This window comes from Podarcis pityusensis (assembly GCF_964106645.2).
Source record: "Podarcis pityusensis genome assembly, chromosome: 13".
Classification (NCBI taxonomy): Eukaryota; Metazoa; Chordata; class Lepidosauria; order Squamata; family Lacertidae; genus Podarcis; species Podarcis pityusensis.
In genome coordinates this window covers 22,377,761-22,398,988 of record NC_138038.1, presented here as the reverse complement: position 1 = coordinate 22,398,988, position 21,228 = coordinate 22,377,761, and the positions used below count along the sequence as shown (strand labels likewise).

The 21,228-nt window shown below is 43.3% G+C and overlaps 2 long non-coding RNA genes across 4 annotated transcripts; one reads left to right on the top strand and one right to left on the bottom strand.

Annotated features, from left to right (window-relative positions):
- The first annotated feature begins 109 nt into the window (after positions 1-109).
- LOC308462142 lies at positions 110-8,836 on the top strand. Of its 2 annotated transcripts, none has more exons than XR_013979001.1 (3): positions 110-4,759; positions 6,820-7,693; positions 8,707-8,836. It is a non-coding gene; the product is annotated as an uncharacterized lncRNA (long non-coding RNA). The 2 variants fall into 2 exon arrangements; XR_013979002.1 differs by having other exon boundaries at positions 6,820-7,860.
- On the bottom strand, positions 8,760-21,191 carry LOC308462151. 2 transcript variants are annotated; one of them, XR_013979015.1, is made up of 4 exons: positions 19,152-21,191; positions 17,557-17,756; positions 14,329-14,426; positions 8,760-11,134 (listed from the first exon to the last, which is right to left on the bottom strand). It is a non-coding gene; the product is annotated as an uncharacterized lncRNA (long non-coding RNA). The 2 variants fall into 2 exon arrangements; XR_013979014.1 differs by having other exon boundaries at positions 17,557-21,191.
- Positions 21,192-21,228: the final 37 nt, after the last annotated feature.

Here is a 21,228-nt window from a genome sequence, read left to right as displayed (position 1 = left end):
TCAGCCAAAGGCTCTGGTATTCTTTCTCATATTCGGCGTCAGTCGTCCAAAGGAAGATATTTCGCACGCGGGCGCATGATGAAAGTCCCAGAGACAGGAGACCAGGCGTCGTCATAGCTCAGGGAGGACAACGAATGAAAAACCAATCGTCAGGCAGGGCTAGATCCGGACTTTGGGGTTGCCATACGTCCGGAGTTTCCCGGGCATAGGGGGGAAACACCCCGTTCGGCAGCAGTGTCCGCGGGGGAATGGAGTTTGGTGTCCGGGAAAATCCGAATGTGTGGCCGCCCTTGTCTGCAGTCCCGTTTTTCAATAAAAATAGTGCAAAACCGGCATTTTGTTGCGATTTTGAAGGGGGGAAACAACTTGGGGAGGGGGGGGAAAGCTCAACAACTTTGGCAAAAAAACAAAACAAAAGGTCAACAACTTTGCCAAAGAAAGCAACTTTTCTGTCCGGATTTGTTTGAAATATGGCAACCCTATACCAGCCCCACTTACCTGGGAGTAAGCCCTGGTTAAGTCAGTCTGGTTTACTCGCATAGCCAAGGCTGTTAAGTCACATTTAGAGAAGTCCCATTGCAATCAGCAGGACTGAACGGGATTATTTAAATTGCATCAGTGTAAAACAATGTGACTTAAATAATCAGCACAGCTCTGTTGATTTCAGTGGGACTAAATACAGCTGCAAATAAAACGTTTCAGGTGTGTTGTAAAGTGTGTTATACAAATGTGACACTAGATGGCGATGGTGAGCTACGGCAAATTCAATGTGTTTTTCAAAAACATTTTTTTCAAAAAAAGCATTTTCAAAACTTTTTAAATGTGTGTTTAGATTCCACCCAAGTGTGGCTAGGTCGGGGCTCAACCCAGAAATGTGGATCTTTACTGAACAGGGAAAAGCAAACAAGTGCATCTGTTGCATTGGCATGTTCTCCAAAGGCACCTCTTGTGAACACACACACACACCTCCATCACCTTCCTCAACCTCAGTGTGTGCACCTTGGAAAGCTATTTCCTCCGTGCTTCATTTAGGGGGTGCAAGAAAGTAACTGTGTGGGGATGTGACGTCTCTCAAAGCATCTGCTTCTTTACATGCAAGGATTAGAAATAAATAATATGAGGGGATGTGAGCAGCAGTAGGCCGCCTTCCTGTGTAAGCACTCATAATGTGGAAGCCTATGGTGTTCAAAGAGCAGTTTATAAAATTGACAGAAGGGGGAGTATTATCAGGCAAAGCAACACTTCACACTATTCCCTTGATCTGAATTTTTAGTCCATACCCCTTGAAACTATGGTAAAAACAGGACAGTGTACATTATGCAATTTAAGAATTTAGCACCATGAACCTCTCAGTTATCATTTGAAAAGAAGTCTATCTTCTCAGGCTGAATTGACTTGAAAAGTGTGCATCCTCTCTGCCTGTTTCAATACTAGAAACTGGGGGAGGACGGGTTTCAGTGTCCTCTGTAGTTCATTGTTGTCCCCCACCCCAGGATTAGCAGAAATAAACTGCAAAACAATACAAGTAATGCAAATTCATTTCATTTGCGTAAGTACATAGGTTAGTGTTGCAGTTACTTGGAACACTGGCAAAATCCACATTGCCTTGATACAGATTCCCTTTTCCTCGCCCAGTGTATTCACCGTCCTTTCACTTTCTTCAGTTACGGTAATTTCATTAGAAAAGGAAAACCACTAGACCAACCACACTGTTTCTTAGGATGTCTGTGGATTTCATCATTATGTAAATAGGGGAAGTGGAAGTGACACGGCTGCTTGTCCCTGGACCCTGTCTTGAGTTTGCCCTCTGGCAAATCTCGTTGCCAACCCCTGAACATAATTTTAATATTTTAAAACTATATGTAGTTACCTGCCCAGCACTTCTAGGATAGGCCAGGATATAGGTTTGGACATGGATCCAAATCTTATATGATCTATGGATTCTCTTAATGGTCTTGACTAAAGCTCTCGGTTTCTGTATCTGCAAAATGGGAACAGTATTCGCCTAGCTCAGAGCTTTCCAAAGTGTGTGTCGCGACATGTTAGTGTGTCAGCTGCATTGTGTAGGTGTGTTGCGCTAACACTCCCTGCGGTTTTTCCTGGGCTGGAAATGGTTAGTTTAGCCTCTGGTTTGCTAGTAAAACTGAGTTACTATATCGCGAAATGATGCATGTCCAAAAAAGTGTGTCACCAACATGAAAAGTTTGGAAAGCCGTGACCTAGCTGATTCATCTTTAAACTGTGCTGACATTTCTCAATGAAATGTCACAGAAATGCTGCTGATTTTTCCAATGCAGTCCCAGAGTGGTGCTGGTGTGTCTTAGGGCACATTCTGTTCTAATGTTGGGTAGCCATGAGACCCAAGAGACAAGGGTATGTGCATCCTAATATACTCCCCAGTCTCTTCTGAAATGCACGGGGTTCCCCAGCCATCAAAAACATAATACCTTGGCAGAACACACACCTGGTTTTCAAAAATCCCAAGTCCATTCCTTAAAACTAGCACCTCTAGTTAGAACTGGGCAAGATTCCTGTTTGAAACCCCAGACAGCTACTGCCCACCAGCATAGAAGACAATACTGAGCTGGCGGGACCAATAAGGTAGTTTCCTATAAAATGATTTCCTGAAATTGAATAACTTTGAAAACCACAGTCTTGCTTCATACACTTGTGAAGTCCTTAAGCATGCTTGCTTGAAAATAAATCCTACTGAAATCAATTGGTCTTCCCAGTCATTAGGATTAGGGGTTAGGGATGGAGGAGAAATCCGATTCCGTTCGCATTTAAAGGCAAGCTTTCCGAATCTGCACTTTTTCAAAATACAAGCTTGCTTCAAAATTTGACCACCTCCGAATTTTGCAATGCAATTCTCCAGCCAAGTGACACATGTAAAATGTGCATACCAGAGCAAGGTGTGCATGTAAATGAGTGATAATACAAAATGCATCCTACTTGGGGGCGGGGGAATAATGTGTGTGTTAGGCAAAACTCTGCATGTTGCACTAACAGGCTTGTGAAATTTGATGAAGATGCTTCCCCCCCCCAAAAAAAAAAATCACAAACTGATGTGGAAATGTGTGGGACTGAATTTAAGACTGGGGGGGGGGGAATAGAAACAGAGAGAAACCAAATTTTGCCTATCCCTGTTAGGAGGAGGAGGAGGATGTTGATGTGACCAGCTCTGGATGATTGGTAGGTGTAGGCTCGATTTTACACTTGAATGTTGTTGCTGTTAATCAAGGGCTTTGGACGCCCACATGTCTTGCCACAGTCGGGTTCCAAAGTCCACATTCTCCTGTCATCACATCCTCAGCCATCACGCCCCAGCCCCTCCCCTCTATTGATTAAGTGAGGAATGACAAGGCACGTGAACCGAGAGCGCCTCACATTTCACATGCCTCTCCTCCCAGCTCTTAATAAAACCATTGAGCGTTCCCTGCTCAGCCTGGCGTCCTCCTGAATTGAAGTTTTTGTGTTTGAGGTTTGCTGGCAGCTTTCTGGAGTCGGGGGTATAGCGCGTGAAGAGCGATAGCAGCGCAAACCCGGGGTCCTGGGACGTGCAGAACTGATCTTCTGCCTTTGCAAAGCAAGCTCTCTGTTCCAGCAATCTGGCTACGTGTTTGATCCTTGCATGCGGCTCTGCGAGTTACAAGGCTGGCCTTAAACTTGGCAGCGACATTTTATTTATATGCATCCCAAAGGTACCAGACAAATTGCAGTTCATTCATTCATTCCCTCTTATCATTATTAATTCATCTAGCAAGGAAGGACTAGGAGTGATAAAGAGGCAAGAGTAGCCACACCAATAAGGAGGAAAGCGCTCGCTTTCCAAGTGAACATCTCCACCTGCCCTGGGACTTTGGGGCTCAGTCAGCCATGGGTGCATTTTCTGAGGCATGCTTGGTGATGTAGTTCATCACTTTTTCAACTGGGGGTGTAATAATAATAATAATAATAATAATAATGATGATGATGATGTAGAGTTTTTAAGGCTTCTGATGAAGTGCAGAACCTCCGAGTGTCCCTATTTTCCAGGGACATCCCTGATTTAGAGAAGCCGTCCGTTTCTGATTCGATCCCAGAATGCCCTGCTTTCCCTTCTTCTTCTTGTTGCTGTTTAGTCGTTTAGTCGTGTCCGACTCTTTGTGACCCCATGGACCAGAGCACGCCAGGCACTCCTGTCTTCCACTGCCTCCCGCAGTTTGGTCAAACTCATGCTGGTAGCTTCAAGAACACTGTCCAGCCATCTCGTCCTCTGTCGTCCCCTTCTCCTTGTGCCCTCCATCTTTCCCAACATCAGGGTCTTTTCCAGGGAGTCTTCTCTCATGAGGTGGCCAAAGTATTGGAGCCTCAGTTTCAGGATCTGTCCTTCCAGTGAGCACTCAGGGCTGATTTCCTTAAGAATGGATAGGTTTGATCTTCTTGCAGTCCATGGGACTCTCAAGAGTCTCCTCCAGCACCATAATTCAAAAGTGTAAATTCTTCGGCAATCAGTCTTCTTTATGGTCCAGCTCTCACTTCCATACATCACTACTTTTCCTTCGGACGTCCCTATTTTCATTGGAGAAATGTCGGAAGGTGTGGAGTTATCTGACCCCCGAGCCATCTGAAGTCAATCCTTTGTAGGACGTCTTTTTAATGTTTTATGTTTTATGATGTTTTCCCTGGTGGAGGATAGTCTGACTTCCTTAAGGCCCGGGACCTCTAAACTATGGTTGTTCATGGACCTTAAGGTCCTCTGCGGGGCATACCAGGAGAGGTGGTCCCGTAGGGACCAGTTGGTTAAAGGTATACAAGTCGGAGCCAAACAGTACAAATTGAGAGCATTTGCAGCTGACTTAGTATTGACGTTACAGGAGCCAGAATCTAGTACTAAAAGGGTTTTAGAACTGATTCAAGAATTTGGTCAGGTTGCAGGACTTAAACTGAATAAGTTAAAAACCAAGGTTTTAGAGAAAAACTTAACACCGATTGAGAGAGAGAGGTTTCAGAATGAAACAGGTTTAACAGTGGTTAAGAAAGTGGAATACCTGGGGATTAATATGACAGCAAAAAATGGGAATCTATTTAAAGACAACTATGAAAAATGCTGGGCTGAAGTGAAAAAAGATTTAGAAATTTGATCAAATTTGAAGCTTTCACTGCTGGGTCGTATTGCTGCGATAAAAATGAATGTATTGCCTTGAATGTTGTTTTTGTTTCAAACATTGCAAATTGTGGACAAAATGGATTGCTTCAAGAAGTGGCAGAGAGACATTTCTAGATTTGTCTGGCAGGGCAAGAAGCCCAGAATAAATTTTAAGATATTAACTGATGCAAAGGAAAGGGGTGGATTTGCCCTGCCAGACTTCAAACTTTACTATGAATCAGCAGCTTTTTGCTGGTTGAAAGAATGGCTGCTTCTTGAAAACACTGACATTTTGGACCTAGAAGGTTTTAACAATGTATTTGGATGGCATGCATATCTGTGGTATGATAAGGTCAAAGCACATAAAGCATTTAAAAACCATATTGTCAGGAAAGCATTGTTTAATGTTTGGATAAGATATAAGGATTTATTGGAAAATAAAACCCCAAGGTGGCTGTCACTGGTGGAAGCGAAAGCTCTGAAAAAGCTCAATATGGAGGCCAAATGGCCGAAATATTGGGAAATTTTGGAACAAGAGGGAGATAGACTGAAATTGCAGAGTTTTGAGAAATTAAAAAACAAAGTGCGAGACTGGCTTCATTATTATCAGATAATGGAGGCATATAATTTGGACAAGAAAATTGGTTTCCAGGTGGAAAAATCAAAATTAGAAACAGAACTGTTAGAACCCAAAACTAAGATTTTGTCAAAGATGTATAATTTGCTGTTGAAATGGAATACTCAAGATGAAACGGTGAAATCTGCTATGATCAAATGGGCACAGGATGTGGGACATAATATAATGATGGCTGACTGGGAACAGTTATGGACCACAGGTATGAAGTTTACGGCATGTAATGCCTTAAGAGAGAATATTATGAAAATGATATATAGGTGGTACATGACCCCAGTCAAGCTTGCAAAAATCTATCATTTGCCCGATAACAAATGTTGGAAATGTAAAGAAACGGAAGGTACATTCTTTCACCTTTGGTGGACGTGCCCAAGGATTAAGGCTTTCTGGGAAATGATTTATAATGAAATGAAAAAGGTATTTAAATATACCTTTCTGAAGAAACCAGAGGCCTTTCTCCTGGGCATGGTTGGCCAATTGGTGCCAAAGAAGGATAGAACTTTCTTTATGTATGCTACAACAGCAGCAAGAATACTTATTGCAAAGTATTGGAAGACACAAGATCTACCCACCCTGGAAGAATGGCAGATGAAGGTGATGGACTACATGGAATTGGCAGAAATGACTGGCAGAATCTGAGACCAGGGAGAAGAGTCGGTGGAAGAAGATTAGAATAAATTTAAAGACTATTTACAGAAATACTGCAAAATTAATGAATGTTAGAATGATGTTGGATAGAAATTAAGTGGTTTTCAGCTGTAATACTACAAGGGAATATGAAAAATGGGTTATTAATAGGTAAAAATTTAACGTTATAATACTTTAAGATTAAAGATTAAGATAAATAAAGAGGGTATGGATTTGCTGAACCAACAATTTGAATTGGAATACAAAAAAGGGAGGCGTGAGGAGGTCCAGGAAACAAGCTAACAAAAAATATGTAATGGAAAGATTGAGTTGTTTTTAATCATTTTTATTTTTTGTATTTTCTTCCTTTTTATTTTTATTTTGTAATATTTTGAAAATTTCAATAAATATCTTATAAAAAACGAGAGAGGTGGTCCCGTAGATACGAGGGCCCTAGTTGAAGTAAGGAACTCACTCCTACAAGGGACAGTGATGGCTACCATCTTGGATGTCTTTAAAAGAGGACTGGGTAGATTCATGGAGAATAAGACTATGCATAGCTACTAGTCCTGAGGACTATGCTCTGCCTTTCATGGTTGGAGGCAGTATCCTTCTGAATACCAGTTGCTGGGAATTGCAGGAGGGGAAATTGCTCTTATGCTTGGATCCTGCTTTTTGGGTTTCCCTCACAGGTTGGCCACTGTGGGAACAGGATACCGGCCAAGACAGGCCATTATCCTGCTCTGGTTGGCTCTTCTCACATTCTCAAAGCAATCCAGCAGCTGCTCAGAACCAGAAGCAATTTCCCCCTCAGTTTCATCTGACTCAACAAGGAAGTATGTTGTTTGGAAGCAGAGGTCAGCACAGGGATGGATGGGGGATGTTACACAGGGATTCTTCAGATGCCTCTCCAAGGCCCACTTCTTACTCAGGTGGAAAATCTATGTCTGGGCTGTGCCACATCAGACTACAAATGTGAGCTGACATAAAAATAGAATGTGAGCTGACATAATAGCTCCTTCAGTTAACTCCTCCCCTCAATACTGTCATTTTTGTTTAAGCCTCCCACACCTATTGCAATAGTCCAGTGTGGAGGTTACCAAAACATAGGTCACCGTTGCCAAGCCCTCTCTTTCCAGGAAGGGGTACACAACTGCTGTAGCTGGAACGAGGTGCTTCAGCAATCCAGACCACCTAGGCTTCAAATGACATTGCTGGAGCCTCAGATTATGTGGTTATGCTTTTGTTGCGGCACTCCCCATTCAAGAAGAACTCTTTGGCAACTCTCTTTGCTCTTTTCACTGGCAAGTAAGGACCAGGCTGTTTGGGCAGGCTTGGAACATTTATCAAGGACTGAGAAGGAAGCTCTGTGAAACCCTAATTCTGAATTAACTTGCTACAGGCTATTTAAAACATTTAACCTTGTGGTTCCATTATTGTTTTATGACTTTTAAAATTGGCTATTATCACGGTGAGTATTTGCAGTAGGAAATTGTTCTGCAAAAAGAAAAAAATCAGCAGGAGGAATAATAATAATAATAGCATCTTCTCTAGAAGACCGTTTCTTCAGTGTCATTAAAATATTAACCAGCAGGCTCATGTGTGGCTTTCTTTAAAATGTACTGGGATTAACTGGACACTACTGAAGAATATTGAAATACATTTTGTGGCAATTCCCTGAACAGGTGGATCTATTATTTAATTTCACTGTGGGTTTGTGGTGGTGAATTAGGTAATTGCCCAGGTATAGCAATTATTAAATTAAATTGATTCTGCTCTTGTATTTAGCCTACCCCATTCCCCAGCTAAGAATGTTTGGAAACTAGAACCAAAAATAACTGGGGACTAGAAGATTGAGACTGAGGCAAGGACATGGTATGACCCAAGTGTTATCTGCATCATGTCCTACAAAAGCATACCATCCCGGGCACCTCTTGTTTAGTGGGTATGCCACCTGGCACCTGCTTTTGCTGACTCCAGCAAAAGAGATCCTGTTTCTTTGGCTCCGAGTTGCTGAGCACCCAGTGGTTTCACACTTTGACTCTCTCAACTGCCGAGGACAGAGCTGGAGACCTTCCAGTAGGTTTTTGTAGCTGTTGGAACAGAACTGCTGTTTTCTGCTGCTACCGAGGGCAGGGTTGACTTGCCCGCTGGACTTCAAATCCCAGCTGGGGATTTATGGCGTTCACAAGTCTTGCGACAGAGACATTTTTCACAGCTGATGAACAGTGGGGGGTGGGAGGAGGAGTATGAGAGAAGGCGGCTTGGAGCAGGATTCTACATATGATGCGACTAACTTCTGTACTATCCCCCGCAGATTTGTGGTATTGCTGGGCAGGAACAAAGACAAACTACACTTCTGTGCAAGCATTCTGAAGAGGCAGGCCGAGCTCCAAGTTTTATTTAGGGCACAGGCAACAGAGCATCTCAGCATCACTCATTCATGCAAACGTTCACCTAAAACAAAGGAACCTCGGAGTGCCATATCTGACTGCCAATTCGGCAAAAACTTGATTCGAGCTTTGCCTCTGAATAAACCACAGTTACCATGAGCAAAACATTTTTGCTGCAGACGACAATATGTATATTTCCGGCCTTCACGGACAAGAGTGAGTACAGGTTGCTTGACTTGGCCAAGAACTAGGCCCTGAAACCATTGAAGTGTGTATCGCCAGATGTGTAAGTTCACCCTGGAGCAAGATGCGGTGGACCTACAAGACTACAACTCCCATCTTTCCCTGATCATTGCCAGGCTAGCCAGGGATGATGGGGATTGGAGACTTAAAACATCTGGAAGGCCACAGGTTCTCCGCTACGGTAATATGTCAAGCAAAACAAACAATAATATGATGCAAGAGATACAAACAAATCCATTAAACATAAAGTGAAACTTTATAACATGTTAAAAATCAATAAAATGTCTATACAGTGGTACCTCGGGTTAAGAACTTAATTCGTTCTGGAGGTCCATTCTTAACCTGAAACTGTTCTTAACCTGAAGCACCACTTTAGCTAATGGCGCCTCCTGCTGCTGCTGCACCGCCGGAGCACAATTTCTGTTCTCATCCTGAAGCAAAGTTCTTAATCTGAGATACTATTTCTGGGTTAGGAGAGTGTAACCTGAAGCGTCTGTAACCTGAAGTGTCTGTAACCCGAGGTACCACTGTATGAGATAAGAAGGAGAAGGAGAAACTAACACTGAAAAAGAGCCCATATTGAAACAAAACTTATCACGCAGCAGATAAATTTAAAGCTTGCTTATATTTAAAAAAAATTATTTTTACAATACCGTTATGAATTGGTGGGGGGCAGACTCCCCATAATTCCTGGATCCAGTAAAAGCTTGAAATAATCAAGTTTTGATTAAACTTTGCCAAACATGGCAAAGTCCCTTGCATTTAGTTATGTTAAAGAGCCAATCCAGCTCTTCAGAGCCAACTGGATGGGCCATTAGCAGCAACAAAGGTCAGTGTAGGCCCATCAAAGGCACCATCAGAGGGCAAGACTGCTGGGCAAGAAGGCCTGGGGCCCCTTCTTTGCTGGGTGCTAGTGGGCAGAGGCAAAGACCAAGTTGAGGGTTTCAAGTTTGAATGACAGGTTGGGAGAGGGCCTTGGAGTCTGTTAGCAGTGAGAAGGAAAGGGAGGGGCAGAACTGGGGATGGCAGCCTGGAAGTAAGAGACACAGAAGGTGGCTTTTTGCTGTCCTCAGAATCCAGTGCTACCCTTAAGAGGTAAGTCAGACCCTTATAGGAAGTGAATGCTCTGCAATCCCTCCATCTAGGTGCAGGTTGTATATATGTGTAAAAAAAACCATATCTCATAAAGACACTGCAGTCTCTGTTGTGTCTCGTTGTCCTGAAAAGCGAACACAGACCAAGTAAACACACTTGCAACCCTTGGAATCTCGAACCACCCATTGAGATTGGGATGGCGTGTAACAATACATTGCTCTCTTTTCCCCCCGTTGTATCTTCACAGTGTTAAGGTTTATTAACTTGCTCTTTAAAAATTAAAAAAATTAAAAGTTGAGGTTCTGAAGATTAGAGTTCTGTGCCAGGTAGCTGAAAGAGTTTGCTGCTGTTTGAAACCAACCTTGGCATCTATCGGGAAGTTAAGGACTGCCCTCTTCAACCTGTGTTTCCTCAATAGTGGCTTGCGAAAGATAGGAAAGATGGAAGTATGCAGAGAGGCACAAAGCCAAAAGAACAGTCTTTTGGCAGCGCGGAGCAAAGTGTAGGCTTCAGAATCAAAGAAACAAACATGGTTTCTTCAAGTCTCAACAAACACTGGCAGCATGCAGCTCTGAAATTTTGTGCGTCTCTCTTCGTGTGTGTTTTGGAGTGGAGACCTTTTGCCTGGGCATGTTCTGCAGTTCTTACTTTAGGACCTTGTTTCCGTTTCCCAGGCTGCTCAATGAGCTGCTCCCCAACTCGAGTGCTCACAAGACTTTTCCTGCTCCCAAACGTATTTCAGCCACACCTTCCTCTGGGGCCTCAGTTTATGCAACTACTGGCAGGATATTGAGCATGGGGAGTTGCACGCACCAAACGACATTTCCTTGGGATGATTCAGTGCACAGCCGTTGCTCAACTTTGGCCTGTCCCTGATTACATTCGATTTCTCAGGATGCATGGCATATGAATTTTGCACCATATGGATGTCATTCCAAGGTGCAAACCGTCAGAAAAACAAGAACACTTCCATTGTGGTCTAGGTGATGGGAACGAAGGCAAAGGCTTGCAAAGCTGAAATTAATTAGGAGACAGATCAAAACAAGCTGGTGCGAGGCAGCACCTTGAATTAAGAATCAGGAGGGTTGTGTAAACACCAGACATTTGAACCACACAGCTCCCCCCCCCCCAATAATCCTGGGAACTGTAGTTTACCCCACACAGAGCTGCATTTCCCAGCACCCTTAAAAAACTACAGTTTCCAGGATTCTTGGGGAGGAGTGATTTGTTTTAAATGTGCTTGCGCTTTCTGAATCTCTCCTCTGCCACCCTCTCCCTCCCCATCTGCAAGATGGTTGAATAAGAATGATGACACACCTTACAGGGTTGTTGGAAGAATTACTACTAGATAATGCACATGAAGTGCTTTGAAAACTTGAATGTGCTATAGAATTTATTTATTTCCTTCCAACCTGAATTCTAGCCCTGCTGCAGAGCTCCCTCTGCCCTCCCCATAATTTGCAATTATGAATACTATGAGATTTGGAGAATGCAATAAAGGATGATGTAACCAAGGTATTAAAACACTGACCAAGTTCACATGTCAAACCATAAGCCAAACCACATCTCTTTAAGCTGATTAATTTTGAAGTACTCGTCTCACAGTGAATTCAACACATGTCTTCTCACAAGCAATTCCAATTTAGTTCAATGGAACAAACTCTCAGGTAACAATGTACAATATAGGATAGCAGCCAGGCAATGCAATCCTATCTATGTTTACTTGGGAAAAAGTGCTTCTGTGTTCAGTGGGCCAAATTCCCATGTGAGTGTGCTTTATGAGTGCTGCCAAATATCTAAAAGTGACACTTTTTAAGATTCAAAATATGAATTCTGAATTGCTGTCAGATTTTGCATTTTGTGCAAAATTTTGGGTGGTATTCAACTTACCTATTGAAATTAATGGACCTACCTTAGCCATGTTTAATGAGTTTACTGTAAATAAAACTTCATTGACTACCACCCTTCCTTCCCAGTTCTATTCTGGTCCTGAAATTTATATTTATAAATCTGAAATTTATTCTTCCACCGCTAACATGCCCAATGTGACAGATGCAAGTGACATGGCAGAACATGGCAGGAACAGCCTCATTCTTAGAGTTTTTGCAGTTCACAACAACTCAGTTTTCTGCAGTGCAATGCAAAGCTCAGGCAGCACGACGGATCCCTTGCTCTTCTCAGGCTACGGTCTTTAAACGGACAGACACTCGAGATCTGAATAAGCCATTTGAAACAAACAAACATCCCTTGATTGAGGCAGAACAAGAAGCCAACCTATTCCAGGAATAGATCTATCTATTCCAAATGTGCTTGCACTGTGCCAAACCAAAGCTTACGCCTTCCAACACAGGAGGCCTATAACTCGCTCACAGACTGTGGCCAGAATATGCGCGGAGGCTATTTTTTAATGGAAGGCGAAAATATGCCTCTCTAAGCAAATTTGACCTATGCAGCAACATGCAATTGGCTCCCCTCCCCCAAGGTGCTAACAACTCTCTTCAGGAACTTCAACTATCAGCCCTTTTCAGCTCCACCCCAAGAATGCAGAACATTTCAACAGAATGTTGTACTATGTATGTATTAACAACACACTCTACAACATTTATCTGATAAAAATAGGCTTGTCCTATTCCTTAATAATAAAAATGGTTTTATTATTTATCCCCTGCCCATCTTGACCGGGTTGCCCCCCCCGCTCTGGGCAGCTTCCAACAAATATAAAACCATAATTAAACATTAAAAAACTTCCCTATACCTATGCCTTCAGATGTCTTCTAAAGGTTGGCTCGGGGGTGGCATAACTCCATGCCCCCCAACATTTCTCTGATGAAAATAGGGACGTCCTACCATACCCTCCAACAGTTCTGCGATGAAAATAGTGACGTCCTAAGGAAAAGTGGGACATTCTGGGATCAAATCAGAAACTGGGACTGCTTCTGTAAATCTGCATCTGCCCCTGGAAAATAGGGACACTTGAGGGGTCTGTAAAGACATTTTTATTTATCGCTTCTCATAGAAATAATACAATGGCGTAATTAATCTATTTTACAAAGACACAACAAAACAGAAAAGTGAGGTTACAGGGAACCAGACAGAGGGCCTTCTTGGTAGTGGCGCACACCCTCTGGAACACCCTCCTTTCAGATGTGAAGGAAATAAGCAGCTATCCTATCTTTAAAAGACATCTGAAGGCAGCTCTGTTCAGGGAAGTTTTTAATATTTAATGCTGTACTGTTTTTAACACTTGATTGGGAGCCGCCCAGAGTGGCTGGGGAAACTCAGCCAAATGGGCGGGATATAAATAATAAATTATTATTATTACAAAACAAAACAAAACAAAACCCTTCCCTTTCTTCTGTATGTAGTGTAAAGTGCATTTCAGGGAACCAAGCAAGCAATAGTGGTGAATTTATGGTTACCAGATTTTTTTCAATGAATCCAGGGACACTTTTTTTTCTTTTTGAAGCTGAGTAGCAACAGGGAGTCAGTAGTGGGGATGGTGAGGCAAAAGACCCTGGGCCCAAGCACACATGCATATTGTATAAAGGTGCAAAGCCCTTCTTTCGCACCCTGTGAAACAAAAACGCGCAGACTTTTTTAAAAAACTGAGCAACGGCCGCCCACCCACGACTCCTGAGCCTTCCCCGATCAGTCAAAACAAAGGAGGAAGGGGGCAGGAGATCTGTACCACCACACGTCCCCAGTTCCCCTTTGGCAGTGGCAGCGGCAGCCTCAGCAGCCCGGAGCCAGCCTGGTAGTGCAGCTGGCTCTGGCTGGCTTCAGGAGCTGCTCGCTGCCCGCTGCTGTGGCGCCCGACATTTTTCCTCTCCAAAAGCCCCCATATGATGTGTTGCACACAAGACACATCATATGGGGACTTCCAGTGAGGAAAAATGGCGGGTGTCATGGCAGCGAGCAGCTTCTGAAGCCAACCAGAGCCAACTGCACTACCAGGCTGGCTCTGGGCTGCTGAGGATGCCGCTGCCACGTTTCCCAGGAACAGATTTGCAAATCTGGGGACTGTCCCCGGGAACTGGGGATGTCTGGTAACCCTAGTAATTTCCACTGGACCTGATGTGGTTGCTAGGTCACAGGGGTGTGGCCAAATTGTTCTTGTTTTATGCCCATTCACCTTTGCAAAGATCCTGCAGATACTTAAGCATTGCAGTTTTACAAACAGCACCTTACTAAACTGAAAAGTGCCATACTTTATTTCAGAAGGGGTCCTTGCTGTCACAGTTGCTTCTCCACTGGGAGAGGAAGTTGTGTGGCCTCCATCTGTTGTGGTTCTCTCCCTATCTTCTTCCTTTGCAAAGAAACAAGCATTTCAGTTTTATCAACGCCTAGTACCGAAGTGTCTTACCTTGGTTTAGAAGGGGTCACTGCTGTCACTGGATCATTGCTATTCTAGACCATACGCTACTAGATTTTTGTTTCATTTCTGCTGTAAGCCATGGCTAGTCAGCACCCTTAGCCATGGCTAGTTGGCATCTGCCAACGAGGAAGCTCTGTTTGTATTTAATAAGGTGTCTCTGCAGCTGTAATATCAACCTAAAATAGAAACTTTTAATCACCAGTCAGCCACATGATAAATGGAATCATGGCTATTCTACCAAAATGGCAAGGAAAAAAACAACCAACCAGAAGCAACTGGCTCTAGCGTAAACAGATGGTAATCATTGTAACGTTAAGGAAATCCAGTCAAGAGACTAGAATGGTTCCAGGCCTGATTTCACACTGACAAAAATAGAAGCCAATGTTACACTCAGACAAGGAACAAATTAACTATTTTCTTGGGGAACTATTGCTGCATTTTAACAGAAGCCTAAGATAGGCCTCAAAAGTTACAGAACTTCTTCTGAACTGCCCTAGAGGTTCACACTTCTCTTTCAGATTATTCCCACCTAGCCCCTGAGATTTATGGTGGGCTCCTGAGTCTACCAACTTAGTAGACTAGTTACAGATCCTCCAAGTGCCCATATTTTCCAGGGATGTGCCTGATTTAGAGAAGCCATCCCGGTTTCTGAATTGTCCCACTTTTCCTTAGGATGTCCCTATTCTCATTACAAAAATGTTGGAGGCTGGGTATGAAGTTATCCAACCCCTGAGCAACCTGAAGTCATTTCTGTATAGGGAAGTTTTAAAATGTTTAATATCTTATTATGTTTTTATATATGTTGGAAGCTGCCCAGAGTGGCTGAGGAAACCCAGTAAGATGTGTGGGGTGTAAATAGTAAAATATCATTATAGAATGGGACGTCCCTATTTTCATTATCAAAATGTTGGAGGGTATGCAGTTAATGCCATTTATTGAGCTGATGGTAATAATAATAATAATTTTATGTGTACCCCGCCCATCTGACTGGGTTGCCCCAGCCATTCTGGGCAGCTTCCAACATATATATATATATAAACATTAAACATTAATAAAGTATTTAGAGTGCATAGTCCAAACCCAATAGATATATTTGCCAGTATAGGTTAAAAAAAGAGAAAAAGGTAAAGGACCCCTGGACGGTTAAGCCCAGTCAAAGGTGACTTATAGGGTGCAGCGCTCATCTCACTTTTCAGGCCAAGGGAGCTGGCGTTTGTCCACTGACAGCTTTCCAGGTCATATGGCCAGCATGACTACTTCTTCTTCTTCTTCTTCTTCTTCTTCTTCTTCGGTGATCACTCATAGCCAAATAAGATTGTCTTCCATAAACATGGTTTTAACAATGAGTCCCTTAAGTGACTGTGGAGGCCAATTCTGGATCCACACGTCCTTCCACAGTGGGGACATTGGTTTCCGGGCGGGAGTTGATCACGGTGTGGATTTGCCAAGCATGCCTTCCTCTTAGCACGTTTCTCCCTTGTGTCCTGAGTTTGAGTGTCTTCAAAGCCCATGACACCTTTGGTAAAGGCTGTTCTCCAATTGGAGCACTCGCAGGCCAGTGTTTCCCAGTTATCGGTGTTTATACCACATTTTTAAAGATTTGCCTTGAGACAGTCTTTAAATCTCTTTTGTTGACCACCAGCATTACACTTTCCATTTTTAAGTTCAGAATAGAGTAGTTGCTTTGGAAGACGATCATCAGGCATCCGCACATGACCAGTCCAATGAATTTGATGTTGAAGAATCATTGCTTCAACACTGGTGATCTTTGCTTCTTCCAGTACACTGATATTAGTTCGCCTGTCTTCCCAAGTGATGTGTAAAAATTTTCAGAGACACCGTTGATGGAATCTTTCGAGGAGTTGGAGATGGCGTTTATAAGTGGTCCATGTTTCACAAGCATATAGTAAGGCTGGTAGTACAACAGCTTTGTAAACAAGCATTTTGGTTTCCCTGAGAATGTCCTGGTCCTCAAGCACTCTGCACTTCCATCGGGAGAAAGCTGCACTTGCAGAGCTCAGGCAACGCTGAATTTCGGCATCAATGTTGGCCCTTGTGGAAAGATAACTGCTACTGGCACACGAAATGCCAGAGAGCACAGAAACACTGTTTACCTTCCCACCGCAGCAGTACCTATTTATCTACTTGCATTGGCATGCTTTCAAACTGTTAGGTTGGCAAGAGCTGGAACAGAGCAACGGGAGCTCATCTTGTCGCGGGGATTTGAACTGCTGACCTTCTGATCGGCAAGCCCAAGAGGCTCATTGGTTTAGACCACAGTGCCACCCGCATCCCTGTATAATGGGCCCCAGACCCCAGAATTAATGAGACGCTAGGGCAAACCTGTTTACTTCAACCAACATTTCTTAATATATTTTGGACTTATCTTCATTGCTCAAATTTCCAAACGCGCTTTGAGATGCAGCTAGGTAATTGGAGATGAAGTGGAGTTGTTGTTTCTTTGAGGGATGCTGCAGAAAATTTGTTTTAAATATAGGGTATCATACGACTATCCACAGAAGTGATTTCCAATGTCAAACCCTCTACAGTTGTGGTTGTTGTACTCCAAGCAATAAGCATCAATATTTACTTCTCATAATTCTCTCTACTTTCAAGAAGCAAAATATCTCCTTACTGGCAGTCATTACAGCAGAACACAACTGGAGATGAAGTAGTTTCAAGCAAGGAACGTAGATTTTTCATTTCTTGAGGCAAGTTGAAACTGAGGATCTTGTTCAGTTTTCTAACACGTGACTCCCTGGTAAACTTGATTCTCTTCACTTGGTTTAAGTCCTTCTCCTGATGACCATAGAAGGGAGGGGGAAAACTGCACAGCTAGGTAAATGATAGAAAAATATTCTGCATGGAGGCAGAGGGGTGGTAGCTCCTGGCAACAAAAGCAAGCCTTTCGGATTGAGATTGGCTGAGTGATACAGAAAGCTAATTGATAGAAAAGTATCTAGGACACCGTCTCTACACTGAAATTGATTACGGAAGACAGAAAAGAGTGTGGCTTTGAGATTTTGGGGAAAACTTAAAAATAAATTACTGGGCACTTTACTTGGTACGGCAAAGTCCAGTTGCCCTCATGGACCTGGGTCCACTAGAGTCAATAGCGGATCTTCTAAATCTTTGTCCTTCTCAGATCCAGGACATATATTTAATCCCAAATGCAACCCAGATCCAATGGCTTCTCATATTTGTACGTCTGTTTTTCTCTCTTTAGGATGATAGATGGCAGGGGCTCTCTGCAGAGGGCTACTACAATGAACAATGAACCATCACTTAGCATTGCCCCAAAGAGGAAATAAATCACCAGAAAATGAGGACAGTTTTGTATAAAATGCAAATTGAGAAATAAATGCAAATTGAGAAATGATTACTGTAATTCAAATAGAAATACAATACATCTCGCCATCATAGGGAAGACTGAGACAAAGTGACACGATACTGCTTGCCTGGTGCTGTTCACTGTTATTAGGCAACTCTTCCCTATCTTTCAGCTGGACTTGGGCTAGGCAGCCCTTCAAACAGAGAACGGTCCTCTGTAAAGTAAGACACATGGCCACCCTAAACTTACAACTCCTGTCATCCCTGGCTATTGACAATGCTGACTGGGGCTCATGGGAGCCGTCAATTGAAAAATCACGTTTTTGTGGGGGAAAAGCTCGGGATGTCCTGGTCTTTACTTTTTGAAATATGGTAGTCCTAGACTACGAGCCAATCAGAGTTGAGCTGCGGGCTTGCCAAGCAGGATTCAGTAGTTTGAATCTGTGGAAAGGCTGCGGCCTACTGAATACTCATATATATGAGCTGGAGATAATCTACTGCATTTCCCTAGAAAAGAGAAACACCCATTTATCTCATGAGGAGCTGGTTCATATTACTACACCCATTTTTATCAGCTGTCTTCGAATTACACTTCAAAATCTTTGTTCTCACCCGCCTGCCCCAAATTCTTGTTGCGTTGCCTCAGGACTTATGCTAAATTAGTATTCTTTCTCTGTCTTTCATGCTCTGTGCTAACTTATATTTAAAACAGCGAGATAGCACTTTGAACTGAAATTAAACCTTATGAAAAACACAGTTTTCAGAGATAACAGGAACTTAAACCACCCAATTCCCTTCCTGTTCCCTAGATAAAAACCCCTTGCCTTTCTCCAACCCCGATAAAGGAGATAGTATGATATCCCAGAGAGGACATGATCGCTACTTTTTATTTTGCTGGCATTTGAGATTTTAATTAGATTACTGGTTATAACCAGAAGGGAGATATGCAAGTGTTCCTGGTTCAATTACAGGTTTCCAGGTTATTCTGTTCATTCAGAGGGAAATGGTAAACATTTAAAAGTGGAATGGAAATGGAACTGACTTCTGCAGGTTTCAAGAAAAGGCAGGGGAGAGGCTCTTTGGGTAACCTAGATTCATCTTAAGCCAGGTTTAATGTTCAACGAATTAATACTTAAGGCTGCAATATGATATCTCCATTTACTCAGTAGAGTAAGCCCCATTGAGCTCAGGACTTCCTTTTTTGGCTGCATACAATCCATACATTTAAAGCCCGTTTAGTCGTGTCCGACTTTTCATGACCCCATGGACCAGAGCACGCCAGGCACTTCTGTCTTCCACTGCTTCCCACAACTTGGTCAAACTCACGTTCATAGCTTCGAGAAGACTGTCCAACCATCTTGTCCTCTGTCATCCCCTTCTCCTTGTGCCCTCAATCTTTTCCCAACATCAGGGTCTTTTCCAGGGAGTCTTCTCTTCTCATGAGGTGGCCAAAGTATTGGAGCCTCAGCTTCAGGATCTGTCCTTCCAGTGAGCACTCAGGGCTGATTTCCTTAAGAATAGATAGGTTTGATCTTCTTGCAGTCCATGGGACTCCAGCACCACAATTCAAAAGCATCAATTCTTCGACAATCAGCCTTCTTTATGGTCCAGCTCTCACTCCCATACATCACTACTGGGAAAACCCACAGCTTTCCCTAAAGAATCATGAGAACTGTATTTTACACCTCACAGAGCTACAATAACCCGCATCTACACTTCCAAGAATTCTTTGGGGGAATTCATGCGATTTAAATATATGGCGTGTACACAGCCTTAGTAGCAACATTCTGGCTGCATGATTGTGTGTATAATTCTGTACAGAGCCCATGCACAAACCATCTCAGTGCAAGGCAGAGAGAAAAATCCTATTTCATACTCTGGATTATTTCCATATGTCCCAGTTCAGATACCCGAGGAAGAAAGTCACATGTATTTGCTTTCAGTCATAGAATAACTGATGCCTGTTCTGCATGGGCTACATACGATAAAGAGGATGGAGCAACCTTTCCCTATGAGGAAAGATTGAATCACTGGGGACTTTTAATTTAGAGAATAGGTAAGAGGTGACATGACAAAATTTTTCTGCCTACAGAAAAGCTTTTATCCCTTTCTCATTACTCTAGAACTTATGAACATCCTCTGAAGCTGAATGTGGATTCAGGACAGATAACAGAAAGTACTTCTTCATTCATCACATAGTTAAAACTATGGAACTCACTCCTACACAGGCCAATGATAACCACCACTTGGATGGCTGTAAAAGAGGACTTGACAAATTCATAGATGAGATTTTCCATACCTATTAGCCATGATGGCTATGTTCTGCCTCCATAGTTGAAGGCAGTAATGCATTTGATTCTCAGTTCCTAGAAACCACAGAAGGGAAGAGTGCTATTGTACTCCAGTCTTTCTATAAGGTTTACCACAGGCATCTGGTTGGCCGCTGTGAGAACAGGGTGCTGGCTCAATGGGCCTTGGGCCTGATCCAGCATGGGTTTTCTTATGCTCTTACACTCTTGTGCACAGAGGATGCACATATGACTGATGGGGATGCAAATTGTCCCTCCCTGCTCATCTGGGTGGTGGGCTGGGTTGAGAGGTTCAAACTTCCCAGATCCCATTCCCAGCACTGTGTCTACTTTAATCCTCCCTCGTTTTGTTGCTGACAAAATCATTTGGGGTTTTTTTGGGGGGGGGGCAGAATTTTTTGCTTGGGAGCTGTATTAGGCTCCCAGACCAAGGATTAGCCACGCCAGATAAAATAGGACTAGGCTGCGAGTCTCCCATTGAAATCAGTAAGGTGTTGACGCTGCAATCCAGCGCAGAGACAGGTTTCAATAGTTCACCTAACTCAGCATAAAATACTCATCCGGCTCTTCCAAACATAAAACTGCGCCCACTCAAAATACGTATGAGAGATCTGGGATAAAAAACCAAAGTCTGCTTTAATACCTAATTATGCTGTCATAACTTCAAAAAAACCATAAACCCAACAAGCCAAAGGTTTTCCATAATTATGCTTTTTCCTGATGCTTATTTGTACAGGCGCGTGTAGGCTTTTTTTTTTTGCAAAACGTTGTTTTCCGGGGTGCCTTTTTTCTGGTCTTTTTTCGTTGCCGTTCTTCATTTCTGTAGAGAATTGACGGCTGGAGGGGCGGCGGCCGCCGCGCTAAGCTCTCGGGAGACAGCTGGGAGAAGAGCGGAGGCACCACGTGACCCGCGCGTGCCGCATTTCTTCCTCTAGCCTCGGCGGCGGAAGGCGAGGACGCGCTCGCGACCAACCGCCGCTCCCTCCCTCCCTCCGTCAGAAAAGGAGCGTTTTCTCTATCTCAATGCGCGTGCGCGAGCAGCGGCCATGCCCTCCCCGCCCCCTCTCTCTCCCGCCCCCCACCTTTGCTTCGGT